General features: G+C 40.9%; 1 long non-coding RNA gene across 1 annotated transcript in view; it reads left to right on the top strand.

Annotated features, from left to right (window-relative positions):
• Positions 1-13,660, top strand: part of LOC138491212 (uncharacterized) — a 156,532-nt gene extending 142,872 nt beyond the window's left edge. Inside the window, exon 2 of the long non-coding RNA XR_011275979.1 lies at positions 13,489-13,660. This is a non-coding gene — a long non-coding RNA (uncharacterized lncRNA). The remainder of the gene's footprint in view (positions 1-13,488) is intronic.
• Positions 13,661-15,104: the final 1,444 nt, after the last annotated feature.

The raw sequence follows: 15,104 nt of genomic DNA, 5'->3' as shown, positions 1-15,104 counted from the left end.
GTCACTGCTTGTAGTACTATTGATGGTGTTCGAGAAAGTAACGTATTGTTTCCTTTGGTATCAGTTTCTTCCTCTCGGTGGTCCTGTTTTGTTGATGTTGTCATAGTATGTTTCAACAAGATATGGATAGCTCTTTGTTTCCTTGTACATTTCAATGTCCTTTTTTAGTTTCCAAATCTTCTTATCGATGGTTAGTTTTTTGAATTTAGCCATTTCTTCCTCTATTTTTTCCAATTTTGGTTTTATTTCTGTAATAACCTGATCTGATTTGATTTTCTCTTCTAGAGTGTTGATTTCAGCTTGTTGTTCTTTCACTTCATCCTGGGCGATGTCAATAATTAAAATGAGCCAGTCTCTTGAGCATTTATTTCCGACACCACTAAATTTCCCTTTGAACTTCGCGTTGTCAATGAAAACTCGAGGGATATTTTTGACCTGGAGGCCTTCCGGGATTATTCCAGCTTTTAGATAGGCTAACATCAGTTGTCCGTGTGATTCAGTTCTGATGAGCTTTTTCTTCTTTTGTGTTAGTATCTCAAAGTCATTCCCAGCAGTATTATTGATTGAATTTGTCTCATCTGGGATCATTGTTAATGGTTGATTAATTATTTTCTGATAGTACTCGTCTGTGAATGACACGAGATTCACCGTTTCCATTTTTAGTAATTGACGGAATCTTATATCTGGTTAGAAATTCTAAATAACACAGACAGGCTGACACTATGTCAGCACTTTGTATTGGACCCTACAACAGCCGGGTTGTCCAAAGAAGTGTACAAAGGAGGGTAAGTCCCAATTTTTTGTTGAAGGGGGATTGAGCTGAAAACGGGACTTGGTTCTTGAAGAGAAAACAAAGGAACACAAGCTCAATTACCCCTCTTTTCGTCCGCCTTGCAGGGGAACAGGGACAGAGGGATTTTTTGGATAGATATGTTTCTTATCTATCTAAGAGTCACATAGAAGTATTTCATTATTCAGAGAGCAGTCAAAGTAAAAACACAAAATTTTAATAGTATAGGTTATACACTTTTGTAAGTAGTCGGTGCTTTCCACAAGGCACCTCCAGACTTAGAAAAAAATACATGAAATTAAAAAGTCCAGCAAAAACACACACATATTCTGCTCTTGGTGTCTAGGGTTAGTAAAGTGACAATTCTGATAAGACACTTTGTCAATTTAATTGTTGAATTTCTTGTTCAGATTTGGGGAAACCAAGACATTAAATGTACAGCATACAAATTTGAACGCTGCAAAAAACACAATTATTTTAGTGTCAAGATGTCTACATATGTTTCGGCACACAGTTTGCATCAACACCATCCCTGGTGTTCTGCTGTTTTAATTGTGGCCCTCTTCAGGACAGGATGTTGTTTTTCAAAATGACAAAAGTTCAGAAAACCCCAGGTATTCACGCTATTTTCCAGTGCTGTAAAAAATGGAAATATGGAATTTGTGTTAGTGATGCGTCTAGGACTCAACTTACATTAAAAACTCTTCTGGTAGAAGTTTATGCAACATGGATACAAACTTCTCCACATTCCCACTTGTCACTGACCTTTATATGCTTTTATAGTCGGACTCAAGATTTTTAGTTTTATTTGTAGCGACAGGTGGATTCACTGCCATGCCCTGTATGTCGTCATATAGTGGATTGCTTTTATCTTGTTTGGGCTTAGTAGTTGGTCCTTGCGTTGAAGTAATTCAGACTTTCAAACCTACAGACACAATTCATATATTGACATTTTGACGAGTTGTTATTGCGTTTGTACATATTGATATTTCCAAACACAAGAGTCATCGTCATTATTTACTGACCTGATGGTTTTGTCGAAGTATATAATCCAGTTTGGCACTGGTTGTTTTTGCAAATATACATTTCTCCTGTATGTAGGATCCTAGGGGTACCTTCTTTTCCTATTCAAAAAGACCTGTGGGGACAGATGGAATAGAACCTGCGTTAGGAGAAAAAATCTCCACATGAGCTATAATATGTTATTCTCCGCTCGTTCAGTAGCGTGATTTCGTTGTTGTTTTTAAGGTTTGAATCTTTAGCGTTTTAGTTTTGTTTACCTTCTGAATGATTCAGTAGGACGATCTTTTCTCATCGCAGTGCAGCTCCTCTCAGTTTCGGCACGGGAAAACCAACTCGTTTGAATTTGGTGCTGCGAGAGAGGGGATTATATTACTTCCGTGTTTGCATGTCAGGTGACTGCCATGTACGTGTTTCAAAAAAACACCTATTCATTTCTTGGCGGCACATGCGGCCATCTTGGAGAGTGTGAGCAAGATGGTGGATGCTCTTTGTTTTAGAGATCTCGATAATATGTGGTTGTGTTTTATTCAATGGAGTGAAAAAGAAATGATACATGAACACACCTGGGCAGTGTTTTCATACAGTACAGCCCGTGTGTTTGTTGTGGTAGAAAAAATGTCTGGAAACAGGGCCATATAGACTCAAGGTGTTCTCCTCAGAAAAAAATTCCCCACTCCACTGATGAATTAAAACCATTTTTTACTGTATCCAAGTCAAAAATCCACTTCTGTTCACATTTGCGCAGAGCCAAGTCGCGGTCTCCACCTCTGTTCGAAATTTGAACTGTTTGAATGATAAACCAGAGTATTTCACATGGTTTATGTTTTAGTAGGAGATAGTGGGCGACAAGGGGTTTGTTAGGTGTTTGGTTCCTGATGTTAGTCCGATGTTCTCCTATGCATATTTTAATGTGTCTTTTTGTTTTCCCAATATACAGAAGTTGGCATGGGCATTGGATCGCATATACTACCCATTGTGAATTGCAGTTTGTGAATGATCTAAGTTGCCAGACTCTTTCTTTCAATTTTATACTTTTCATATTTTTCGTGAGTGGGCAAACCGAACACATACCACATTTAAAATGTCCTGTTAACGGTGGGAGGTCCCAGAGGGTATTCTGTGGATCTGTTTTTTTTATTTGAGGGTATGTATGGACCAAGTTGTCCTTTAGGTTCTTCTGTCTTTTGAACGCAAATCTTGGGGGTGCTGGATTAAAGTCCTCAGTTTTTATAACATGCCAGTTCTTTAGGACTAGTTTGCGTAACTTGTGGCTAATCGGAGTGAAGGTTGTGATACATGTCATTTTTTCCACAGTGGTTTTGTTTGGTGGATTTAGGCATGTTTCTCGGTTTTTATTTTTCGCACTTTTAACGGCCACGTTTATATACTTTTTCGGATATCCTCTTTGTTCCAGACGTTTTTTAAGCTGTTTGCCATGTGTCCTGCAGTCCTCTAGATTCGTGCAGTTGTGACATACTCTTAGGAATTGGCCTATCGGAAGGTTGGCCTTTAGGCTTGCTGGATGGTAGCTCTTAAATTCAAGAAGTGTATTTTTATCCGTTTTGTTCCGATATAGGTTGGTGGTTAGAAAGCCATCTGGCTCTGTTCTGATTTCTAAATCCAGAAAAGGAATGATCTTTGTATTGTGGCACATGGTAAACTTGATGTTTACATTACATTGATTTAACCATCTTTGGAATTCCAGCAGGAGTGAGTTAGAACCTCTCCATACTAAAAAACAATCATCAATGTACCTGTACCATGCAATGATGTTGATTTTGAAAGGGTTATCAGTGTTATAAATGAACTCTGTCTCTACAGAGTCCATATATAAGTTGGCAATATATTGGGCAAACGTTGCACCAATGCTGGTCCCATGTCTTTGATTATAGAAAGCATCTCCACAAATGAAGTAGTTCTCCGTAAGCGCCAATCTTGCGCATTCAAGGATAAAGGGGGTTGGAACTGTCTTGTTGTTCATGGTTCGTTGGTTCAAGTATTGTTCCAGTATTTTTAAACATTCGAGCTGCGGGATGCTGGTGTATAGAGCAACCACATCTAATGTTGCTAAGATGTCTCCTTGTTCTGTGGTTATATTTTCTACGATCTTTATCATGCTCGTCGTGTCCTTAACATACGATTTCATACGCGATACAAAAGGTCTGAGGAACCAATCAACGTAAATTGACAGAGGTTCGAGGATCAAGTCTATTGCCGACACTATTGGTCTCCCCGGAGGTGTTGTACTGTTTTTGTGTACCTTAGGGAGTAGGTAGAATGCTGGAATAGTAGGATTGGTCTTAATTAGAAAACACTTTTCATCGTGGTCTATCCACCCTTCGGCTTCTGCATGTTGCATTAGACTCGATATCTCCTCTTTAAGGCGCGATGTCGGATCGCCTTGTAGGGGTTTGTAAAATTTCTGGTCTTGTAGATGTAATCTGATTTCCTCATTGTATGCGTTTTTATTCCATAAGACTATTCCTCCTCCTTTATCTGCAGGTTTTATTACGAATAGTTCATTTGTTTGTAGGTCTTTCAATGCCTGTCTTTCCATCGGGCACAAGTTGTCTTTGGAGAAATTATTAGTGCGTAATAATTTTTTGGTTCCTTCAATTATTTTATTTTCAAAAGCTGCGATGGCCGGACTTATCATGTTGTTCGTGGGGAAAAAGGTCGACGGAGGTTTTAGGCCCGTTGTGCTCTTTTCCTTTTCTTTATTCCCTGCTTTAGGATTTCGGAAGAAATATTTTAGCCTGATTGTTCGGAAGAATTTTTGCAATTCAATCTCTGTTTGGAAACTTTCTGCCTTTTTGACAGGTACAAAACTAAGACCACGACTTAGTACTTTAATCTCGCCTTCTGTGAGGACATGAGTAGAGAGATTGAAAATGGGGATTACCAATTCTGCACTGGTCCGTTCCAGTTCCGCATCTGCATCCGTTGTGGGGCTTGGGTTCGGTTGCGGCCTCCTTTGTTGTGATTTCATTGTTGTTTTTAAGTTTCGAATCTTTAGCGTTTTAGTTTTGTTTACCTTTTGAATGATTCAGTAGGACGATCTTTTCTCATCGCAGTGCAGCTCCTCTCAGTTTCGGCACGGGAAAACCAACTCGTTTGAATTTGGTGCTGCGAGAGAGGGGATTATATTACTTCCGTGTTTGCATGTCAGGTGACTGCCACGTACGTGTTTCAAAAAAACACCTATTCATTTCTTGGCGGCACATGCGGCCATCTTGGAGAGTGTGAGCAAGATGGTGGATGCTCTTTGTTTTAGAGATCTCGATAATATGTGGTTGTGTTTTATTCATTGGAGTGAAAAAGAAATGATACATGAACACACCTGGGCAGTGTTTTCATACAGTACAGCCCGTGTGTTTGTTGTGGTAGAAAAAATGTCTGGAAACAGGGCCATATAGACTCAAGGTGTTCTCCTCAGAAAAAAATTCCCCACTCCACTGATGAATTAAGACCATTTTTTACTGTATCCAAGTCAAAAATCCACTTCTGTTCACATTTGCGCAGAGCCAAGTCGCGGTCTCCACCTCTGTTCGAAATTTGAACTGTTTGAATGATAAACCAGAGTATTTCACATGGTTTATGTTTTAGTAGAAGATAGTGGGCGACAAGGGGTTTGTTAGGTGTTTGGTTCCTGATGTTAGTCCGATGTTCTCCTATGCGTATTTTAATGTGTCTTTTTGTTTTCCCAATATACAGAAGTTGGCATGGGCATTGGATCGCATATACTACCCATTGTGAATTGCAGTTTGTGAATGATCTAAGTTGCCAGACTCTTTCTTTCAATTTTATACTTTTCATATTTTTCGTGAGTGGGCAAACCGAACACATACCACATTTAAAATGTCCTGTTAACGGTGGGAGGTCCCAGAGGGTATTCTGTGGATCTGTTTTTTTTATTTGAGGGTATGTATGGACCAAGTTGTCCTTTAGGTTCTTCTGTCTTTTGAACGCAAATCTTGGGGGTGCTGGATTAAAGTCCTCAGTTTGTATAACATGCCAGTTCTTTAGGACTAGTTAGCGTAACTTGTGGCTAATCGGAGTGAAGGTTGTGATACATGTCATTTTTTCCACAGTGGTTTTGTTTGGCGGATTTAGGCATGTTTCTCAGTTTTTATTTTTTGCACTTTTGTAGGCCACGTTTATATACTTTTTCGGATATCCTCTTTGTTCCAGACGTTTTTTAAGTTGTTTGCCATGTGTCCTGCAGTCCTCTAGATTCGTGCAGTTGCGACATACTCTTAGGAATTGGCCTATCGGAAGGTTGGCCTTTAGGCTTGCTGGATGGAGCTCTTAAATTCAAGAAGTGTATTTTTATCCGTTTTGTTCCGATATAGGTTCGTGGTTAGAAAGCCATCTGGCTCTGTTCTGATTTCTAAATCCAGAAAAGGAATGATCTTTGTATTGTGGCACATGGTAAACTTGATGTTTACATTACATTGATTTAACCATCTTTGGAATTCCAGCAGGAGTGAGTTAGAACCTCTCCATACTAAAAAACAATCATCAATGTACCTGTACCATGCAATGATGTTGATTTTGAAAGGGTTATCAGTGTGATAAATTAACTCTGTCTCTACAGAGTCCATATATAAGTTGGCAATATCTTGGGCAAACGTTGCACCCATGCTGGTCCCATGTCTTTGATTATAGAAAGCATCTCCACAAATGAAGTAGTTCTCCATAAGCGCCAATCTTGCGCATTCAAGGATAAAGGGGGTTGGTTCGTTGGTTCAAGTATTGTTCCAGTATTTTTAAACATTCGAGCTGCGGGATGCTGGTGTATAGAGCAACCACATCTAATGTTGCTAAGATGTCTCCTTGTTCTGTGGTTATATTTTCTACGATCTTTATCATGCTCGTCGTGTCCTTAACATACGATTTCATACGCGATACAAAAGGTCTGAGGAACCAATCAATGTAAATTGACAGAGGTTCGAGGATCAAGTCTATTGCCGACACTATTGGTCTCCCCGGAGGTGTTGTACTGTTTTTGTGTACCTTAGGGAGTAGGGAGAATGCTGGAATAGTAGGATTGGTCTTAATTAGAAAACACTTTTCATCGTGGTCTATCCACCCTTCGGCTTCTGCATGTTGCATTAGACTCGATATCTCCTCTTTAAGGCGCGATGTCGGATCGCCTTGTAGGGGTTTGTAAAATTTCTGGTCTTGTAGATGTAATCTGATTTCCTCATTGTATGCGTTTTTATTCCATAAGACTATTCCTCCTCCTTTATCTGCAGGTTTTATTACGAATAGTTCATTTGTTTGTAGGTCTTTCAATGCCTGTCTTTCCATCGGGCACAAGTTGTCTTTTGAGAAATTATTAGTGCGTAATAATTTTTTGGTTCCTTCAATTATTTTATTTTCAAAAGCTGCGATGGCCGGACTTATCATGTTGTTTGTGGGGAAAAAGGTCGACGGAGGTTTTAGGCCCGTTGTGCTCTTTTCCTTTTCTTTATTCCCTGCTTTAGGATTTCGGAAGAAATATTTTAGCCTGATTGTTCGGAAGAATTTTTGCAATTCAATCTCTGTTTGGAAACTTTCTGCCTTTTTGACAGGTACAAAACTATGACCACGACTTAGTACTTTAATCTCGCCTTCTGTGAGGACATGAGTAGAGAGATTGAAAATGGGGATTACCAATTCTGCACTGGTCCGTTCCAGTTCCGCGTCTGCATCCGTTGTGGGGCTTGGGTTCGATTGCGGCCTCCTTTGTTGTGATTTCATTGTTGTTTTTAAGTTTCGAATCTTTAGCGTTTTAGTTTTGTTTACCTTCTGAATGATTCAGTAGGACGATCTTTTCTCATCGCAGTGCAGCTCCTCTCAGTTTCGGCACGGGAAAACCAACTCGTTTGAATTTGGTGCTGCGAGAGAGGGGATTATATTACTTCCGTGTTTGCATGTCAGGTGACTGCCACGTACGTGTTTCAAAAAAACGCCTATTCATTTCTTGGCGGCACATGCAGCCATCTTGGAGAGTGTGAGCAAGATGGTGGATGCTCTTTGTTTTAGAGATCTCGATAATATGTGGTTGTGCTTTATTCATTGGAGTGAAAAAGAAATGATACATGAACACACCTGGGCAGAAGAAACAAGGACAGCATTATTAAAACACTTACCTGGGCAAGCAGCGCTTCGATCGATCACCACTCCGGGACATCACCGCAACCTGCATGAAGAAGGGAAGAGCATACAGGTTAGCAACTAACTCTAAATAAACAGTGCCGTGCTCCGCGCTTCAACAACTTACCATAGTCTTCTCCATCTGGCGCTGTGGCTCCGAAATCACAACCATTCCTGTGCAAACAAAAAGAGACATTATTACAAATAGCATAGTGGAGAAAAGTAAGACCGAAAAGACACAGAAAGCGAAGGGAAGAAAGAGACAGAATAGAGACTGAAAGACTCACCTGAACACAACAAGTAGAGTCGGAGTCACAGCCGGTCTGGACCTGACCCAAGGGCACATGGACCAGTGAAGCAACTAGGTCCTTGGAACGCCCGCATCTATCACGCACCCCTGCACAGAGACGCAGGACAGAGGGCTCAACACACAAAAAACTAAGATGAGACATAACCCCAAGGGAGGGGATTTGGATCAGTGGGAGCCCACCCATCATGGTCCCAGTATCTTAACCCTCCATTCCTGTGTCATAGGCGCTACCCAACGGCTGGCATCCAACCAAGCAGACAGGGGTCCGGGATAGCGCACAGCCTTTCATCCAGTATCATGAGGCACACCCGTGGATACTAGGTGAGTGTAACAATTGCTTCTGAAAAAGAAAGGAAGATCTTGCTGTCCTTGTCATAGAATTGAAAGGATAGACCAAAGGGCTTAATAATATCAACAAGAGCGGCATTTTAGAGAGAGAAGGGGACCAAGGACTCAGCCCTGCGGAACACGATGATGTAGAGGAGCAGAAAAGGAAAGGTTGCCAGCCAACAAGATTGAAAAGGAGTACGGTGATCCACCATGTGAAAAGAAGCAGAGAGATCCTGTAAAATGAGAATAGATGAAAGTTTAGAGTGACAAGCTGAGATGAGTGAGTCAGTGACAGATAATAGTGCAGTCTCACTAGAATGACACGGACAAACCCCAGATTGGAAGGGGCAGAGTCAAGAGTTGTGATCTAGAAAAGTAGAAATCTGAGAGTAAATAATCCATTCTAACCTTTGGAAAGATAAGGAAGAGATATGCTGATATCAGGAGATGAGGAGTCTGGCAAGGATTTCTTGAGAATTGAAAGAATTGCTGCATGTTTGAAGGAAGAAGGGAAAGAAGAAGTAGAGAGAGAGAGACAGATTAAAAAGAGTAGTGAGATGGGGGAGCAGAAGAGGAAAGACCTTAGGAATGAGAGACGAGGGAATGGGATCCAAGGGAGAAGCAGATGGGGTGCTCTGGCAACGAAGTTAGAAGTGTTGGTGTCAGATTGTAGAGAGCAGGAGGAAAGAGTAGAGAAGCGATTGGGCAAGGAAATAGAAATAGTATGGAGAGAAGAAGAGGATGATTGAAGAGAAGATCATATGAGGAGAATATTTTTGGTGAAGAATGTAAAATTGAGAAGAGTCAGTAGAAGGAGGGAAGAGCAGTTGGTTAGAAATCTGAAAAAGACATCAAAGATAAGTTAGAAATAGAGAATATTATTAGAATACTATAGCTTTTTAGCAGCAAGAAAGGCAGAATCATTGGAGGAGTGTAAGAAGAAGAATCTCTGTATGTCAAGTGCAGACTGGGATATTTTCCATCTCCACTGAGTGTGGCAGAGATCAGAGTGAAGGAAATGAAGATTGGAAGACAACCACGCTTGTAGTGGTGTATGGGAAGGTTTAAAGGGACAGGCAGGGTGAAGAAGATCTAGTGATGATGGAAGGGCAGAGTTAAGAGGAGAAAAATCAGCCTATTACTGGGCATGATCAGAGTGAGGAAGGCAGGATGAAGAAAAATAATAAAGAAATTGAGAAGGATTCAAGTGATGTAGAAATGAGTATGAGATGTAGAGTGTGTATAAAAAGATGGGGGATAGTGAAAAGAGAGTGATCGGAAGATGAAAAAGGAGCGGCCTAAACTGATGATAACTATGGATTGGAAACAAAGATGAGATCAAGAGAGAAACCTGAAATATGGCAGGATGGTTTTGGGTACTACCGGAAATGATAGGAATCAAACAGAGGGAGAAAAGATCACCAAGAATGAACAGTGGACAGTCAGGAGGCAATAGTGTTGTATATTTTAATCTGCTGACATCTATTTCAGAGGAATTTTCCAACCACCCAAATCAGTTGCACACAATTTTCAATTATTTAATAACGTTTTTCAATGAACCTGGGACCCTCAATTTAACAATGTTGATTACCTACGTCCTGGCTTCCCTTTCAGGACAAGAAACAGACAGGGTTGAACAGAAGGTCTATATATTAATGAAATAGAAATCATTGAATTTATGTAATTATGCATAAATTATGGATCTATGAAATTCCTACATCAATAGTGACTTCGATGAGGAATAACCAAAGCACTGGTGACATCACTTGTATATGCTATGTTTATATGGATGTGGACTTTTGTAATACACAACACACTCATCAACATATATACATTTTATTTGGATTTCAATTGTAAGCCAGGCTTATGGGTACAGCTGGTCTGGTCGCGACTTCTAATTCAACACTTATAACTGAACAAGTCTGTATTATTTGAAGTATCTTAATCAACTGTGGGATAGGGATAGGAGACCCCTAATTCCACATACTCAATTTCAGGACTGGTCATAGGTCACTAGATTGACGGTAAGCTGGGAAAGAACCCATCATGAACAGTCATGAAAAAAAGAGGAAAAAATCCAGGACATTGCTCCCAATAATATGAAAAACGTGTTTATTATTAGGTTGGTCCATAGGTGATAACATGAAGGTGAAGTTGGTGTAGATGACACACATGGCATCCAGTGCTGCAAATAGGAGCTTGGTGTAAGCATTGTAGAGGGTGGGCGCCAGACATGATCCTTGTGGTACTCCTATAGGTACTGGGATGGGGTCTGCTGCCTCCTTACCAATAGAAACTCTGGAAGTGCGATCGGCCAGAAAGGATTTGACCCAGAGGGTGGCTTCCCCTGAAAATGTGAAGTCATTCGCTAGTGTGGCGCAGAGTTTGTCATGGTCCACTAGATCGAATGAGGCAGACAGGTCTAACAACAGCAGAATACAGAGTTTGCCTGCATCCCTTATGGCGTCCATCTGGATTTCCAGATCAAGAAGTGCTGTTTCAGTACTGTGATTGGGCCAAAATCCAGATCGTCTAGCTCCTAAGAGCTGATTTTGTTCGAGATGGGATTGAATTTGGGTGTAGGCTATTTTATCGATTATCTTCAGCAAGAACAGGACTGTGGTTATTGGTCAGTAATTTGTAGGGACTGTCGAGTCCAGGGATGTGTTTTTCAAAAGAGGGGTCACCCATGCTTCTTTTATGCAAGCAGGGACCGGGCTCGAGTTGAACGAGGCATTAACAAAGTTAGTAATGATGGGAGTGAGTGTAGGGGTACATAGTCTGACTAAATGGGCAGGGAAAATATCACCTTTGCAATTGGAGGCTTTTAGTTTAGATATTAGTATCTAGCACTATCTCTTGAGTAACCGGAGAGAAAGGAATAGTGTATTGACATTATCATTAATTGTATCAACAGCGGTAGGAGGTATGTTTTTGTTAGCCAGAATCTTTCTTTTTGTGATGATTTTATTTTGTAGCTCTTTGGAATTCGAAGCAGCATTGCTAATGCATGTAATGAATGCATTGGCTTTGTGAGTTATAATTGCTCACTAGTATATTTTATTGGCTGCTAAGAATGCATTGTCTATTGTGGGAGTTTTTTTGTGAATGTGTTCCAGAGATCTTTTTGTGCGCCTGAGCGATATTAGTTCCTCATTGAACCAGAAACTCGTACATTTATCTGTAGGTTGTGTTTTGGTTGTAATGGGTGCTAGTGAATTAATGGGAGTTGTGAGACACATCTGATAGAAGTCTGCAAGGCAACTAGGGTTGTCATTCATTAGGGTGTTAGTTGATAAGGCTTCTTTAAGGATAAGGAAAGGTTTGTCTGCTGTTAACTTCCGGATGTTTCTTGTTTCATAAGTGTCCTCTAACTTGGGAGTGGGATGGAATTTCTCATTGCTGATTAGTCAAAAATTGATAATGTGGTGATCTGTCTAGTCGAGAGGTACAATGGAATTGATTGAGCTCTGGGAATTATGGGTAAGTATCCAGTTGAGTATTCTGCCCTTGTTATGGGTAGGAGTGTTCACTAGTTGTGTGAAATTCATGTCTGTGCGTGCAGTATGGAGGGCATCTGCTTTGTGATCTTGCTTGTCATCGAATCCTAAGTTGATGTCACCAAGGATGATGAATCTGGTGTTGGGTTTAATGTAGGGAGTTAGGAGGAGAGAGATATCTAAGTCCGGGTGGGTGTTATTATTGGGTGATCTGTACTTAACCAAAATGTTGGTTGTTGTTTTTGGGTTAGATGTGATTTTATCCAGGAGAGGTTTGTATCCTTCTATTGCTTTGAGGGTGCAGGACCTGATTTGCATGTTGGATTTGGCTATTATGGTCCCACCACCTCCCTGTGCATTAAGTCTGTCAGTTCTGAGAATGTTGAATCCTGGTGGGATAGCCACAGCTAGCAGGGGGCCTGATGCTTGGTGCAACCAGATTTCAGTAACAAATAGTAGGTCCAGTTGTTGATCAAGGATGAGATCATGGATCTCAATGGCATGAGCTTGAAGTGAGCGTACATTAAGGAGAGCGCCATGGATGGAAGTAAGTGGTTCTGGAGGAGGCGGAGAGGCTGTAGTAACGTGCTGTTTGGTCACAACCTTCGGTGAGGACTTATATTGTTTAAGTTCCGGGAGGGGGTTAGATATATAGGGTTTTTTCAATTGGATGTATTGGTTGGTCAGATGTGGCTTATTACTTGAGTGGATGTGTGCGGTGCATGACCTTAATCTGCTCTGCCTAATGTTGTATATCAGATTAGATGAGAGGGGACCATTACTGACTGCCACTGAGAATAAATTCAATGTATAAAGGATTCAAGCCCAACCTCAAAGACAGGTGTACGTTGTGAATTGGTACCATTTGTTTAATTTCAGGGCCTGAATCCTGTGAAGCACCTCCATGTACAGCCATAAGGTGTCATGTTTCAGCTTCCAAAGCATTACTTTTAATGTCTTTCATGGGACAGCAAGCTCCATATCCTGTGGCTTGTTGGGGGTGGTCAGGAAAATTTCACTTTGCTTTTCATTCCCAAAAGCTGTTACTTCGTTAATGTATCTTTGAGAAGTCCTTTTATTCTCCATGTTTCAATTGTCATTTCATCAGAACAACATTATAACATTGCATTCACTTATTAAAGTCCTATCAAAGACTTTGTATTTGTAAGTAACTGTAGGATTTACTATGCTGATTCTGTTTTTTAATAAAGGTTTACTGAATTCTTCCATGTAACACAGTAATTCCTTTTTGTGCCTTGTCAACTGTTGAACATATGCTTTTATTTTAGATGAACTGCAAACATTGCACATTTCCATGCATGTGTGTTTTTCTGCAATTCACATGTTTGTTTTAATAAATGGTGCATTTCTTTCTTTTGCATTCTTTTCTTCAGTATAGATTTCCTTAAAATAATAAGGAAAGAATAGCGTCCAAATCATCACAGAAAGAGGAGAGAGGACCAGGTGGACGAAAAATGATGAGAAAAGCGATAGGAGAAGGATTAACAAGCCAACATAAATTATGTTCAAATTAAGGAAATTAAAGTGAAAGGATCGAAGAATGATCGAGGAGTCCAGTACCCCCTCCTTTCCTGAGGAATGGGGGTGTGGGGAAACGCTCTGGTGGAAGAGGCAAGAGCTGTAATAGTAGCAGAGTCGGTGGCAGGAATTTATTTCTGTTAAACAAAGAAATAGCAGGTTTAGAAGGAAGAAAGAATCAAGCATGAGATGAGCTTTACTACAAACTTATTGGGAATTCAGTAAACCAATAGAGAAAGACATTGGGCCTCATATGTTTGCTGGTCCAGAAACAAGATTGCCGGTAAGCTCACCGGCATCCTTGTTTACGGACCAGCCAACAACAAGTTTGCCTGCTGGGGGCGCTCTGACCGACAGGTCTGATCCTGCCCGGTGCAGCGGTCACAGTAGGCAGACTTTTCACAGGAGCACCGGCACCGTTAGAAACCGGGGACTCTATGGGAGTGGGGATTTACAAATATAACGGCACCTGACTTCCCGGCCGCCGGACTGGGAATGAGTCGATGGCACCGGGAGGTCAGGCACCAGTAAATTATTCAGAGTCTGGCAGCAACCCGCTAGTAGCACCGGCAGGGTTACCACCAGACTCAGAATGAGGCCCATTAGGAGACATTCACACACCTTATTCTGCATCGCCCTGGCACGCAAAATTTTAAAATATTCTCTAAATCTGTGAATGATTTAAGCATTGTGATTAGTGAGCAATTCTGATTAAGATTGCTTGAAGGAGACTAAACTTCTCTTATTATTGCGTTAGCAAAGTTTCTTAGAATGGTTCATGACAAGCCACAGGAAATATTCCATTACAACAACTAAAAGCTTACTATCTCTGACACTTGGGCATGTTTTTCCCCTTATACTATTGACTACCTTAATGATTTACACTGACAGACTATGGATCACATTTCTTATCTATTTTAATACATGAGGATTTTAGACTTTGGGCCTCATTACACGGTAGGCGGTAACCATGGCTGTCGCCGGTATTTTACCATGTCCGCCTTGGTGGATGGCGGAATTACCGTCCTACTCCAAGGTGAGCGGGGCGGTAATTCCCCATTCACCAAGGCCCTTCCCCGTTCCGATTTTTGCCCCCATAGGGCATAATGGGAATGGGGAAGGTGCTAATTACGGTACCGCAAATTGCGGTACCGTAATTAGCACCAAGGACCCTTTGCAGGTTGGTTTTTTAACGCCTGCTAAAAGCAGGCGTTAAAGTACCAACCCGCAAAGGGACCTCGTAAAAGGCGGTATGGGTTAACGGTCACCAGTACCCTTACCGGTGACCGTTAACCCTTACCGCCTACCGTGTAATGAGGCCCTATGTATGAAGATAGTTCATGCCTAAAATGCACTGCATGCAGACTCTCAGATTTTATATGCGATTCATTTATATGAATTGTATGTTTGTAATATGATTGGTAACTTGTGAAAAGTTTATTAATAAACTATAGCACAATTAAGAAAAATC

This window comes from Ambystoma mexicanum, chromosome 10 (genome assembly GCF_040938575.1).
Source record: "Ambystoma mexicanum isolate Mex_15411 chromosome 10, UKY_AmexF1_1, whole genome shotgun sequence".
Taxonomy (NCBI): domain Eukaryota; kingdom Metazoa; phylum Chordata; class Amphibia; order Caudata; family Ambystomatidae; genus Ambystoma; species Ambystoma mexicanum.
This window is presented reverse-complemented; position numbering and strand designations above follow the sequence as displayed.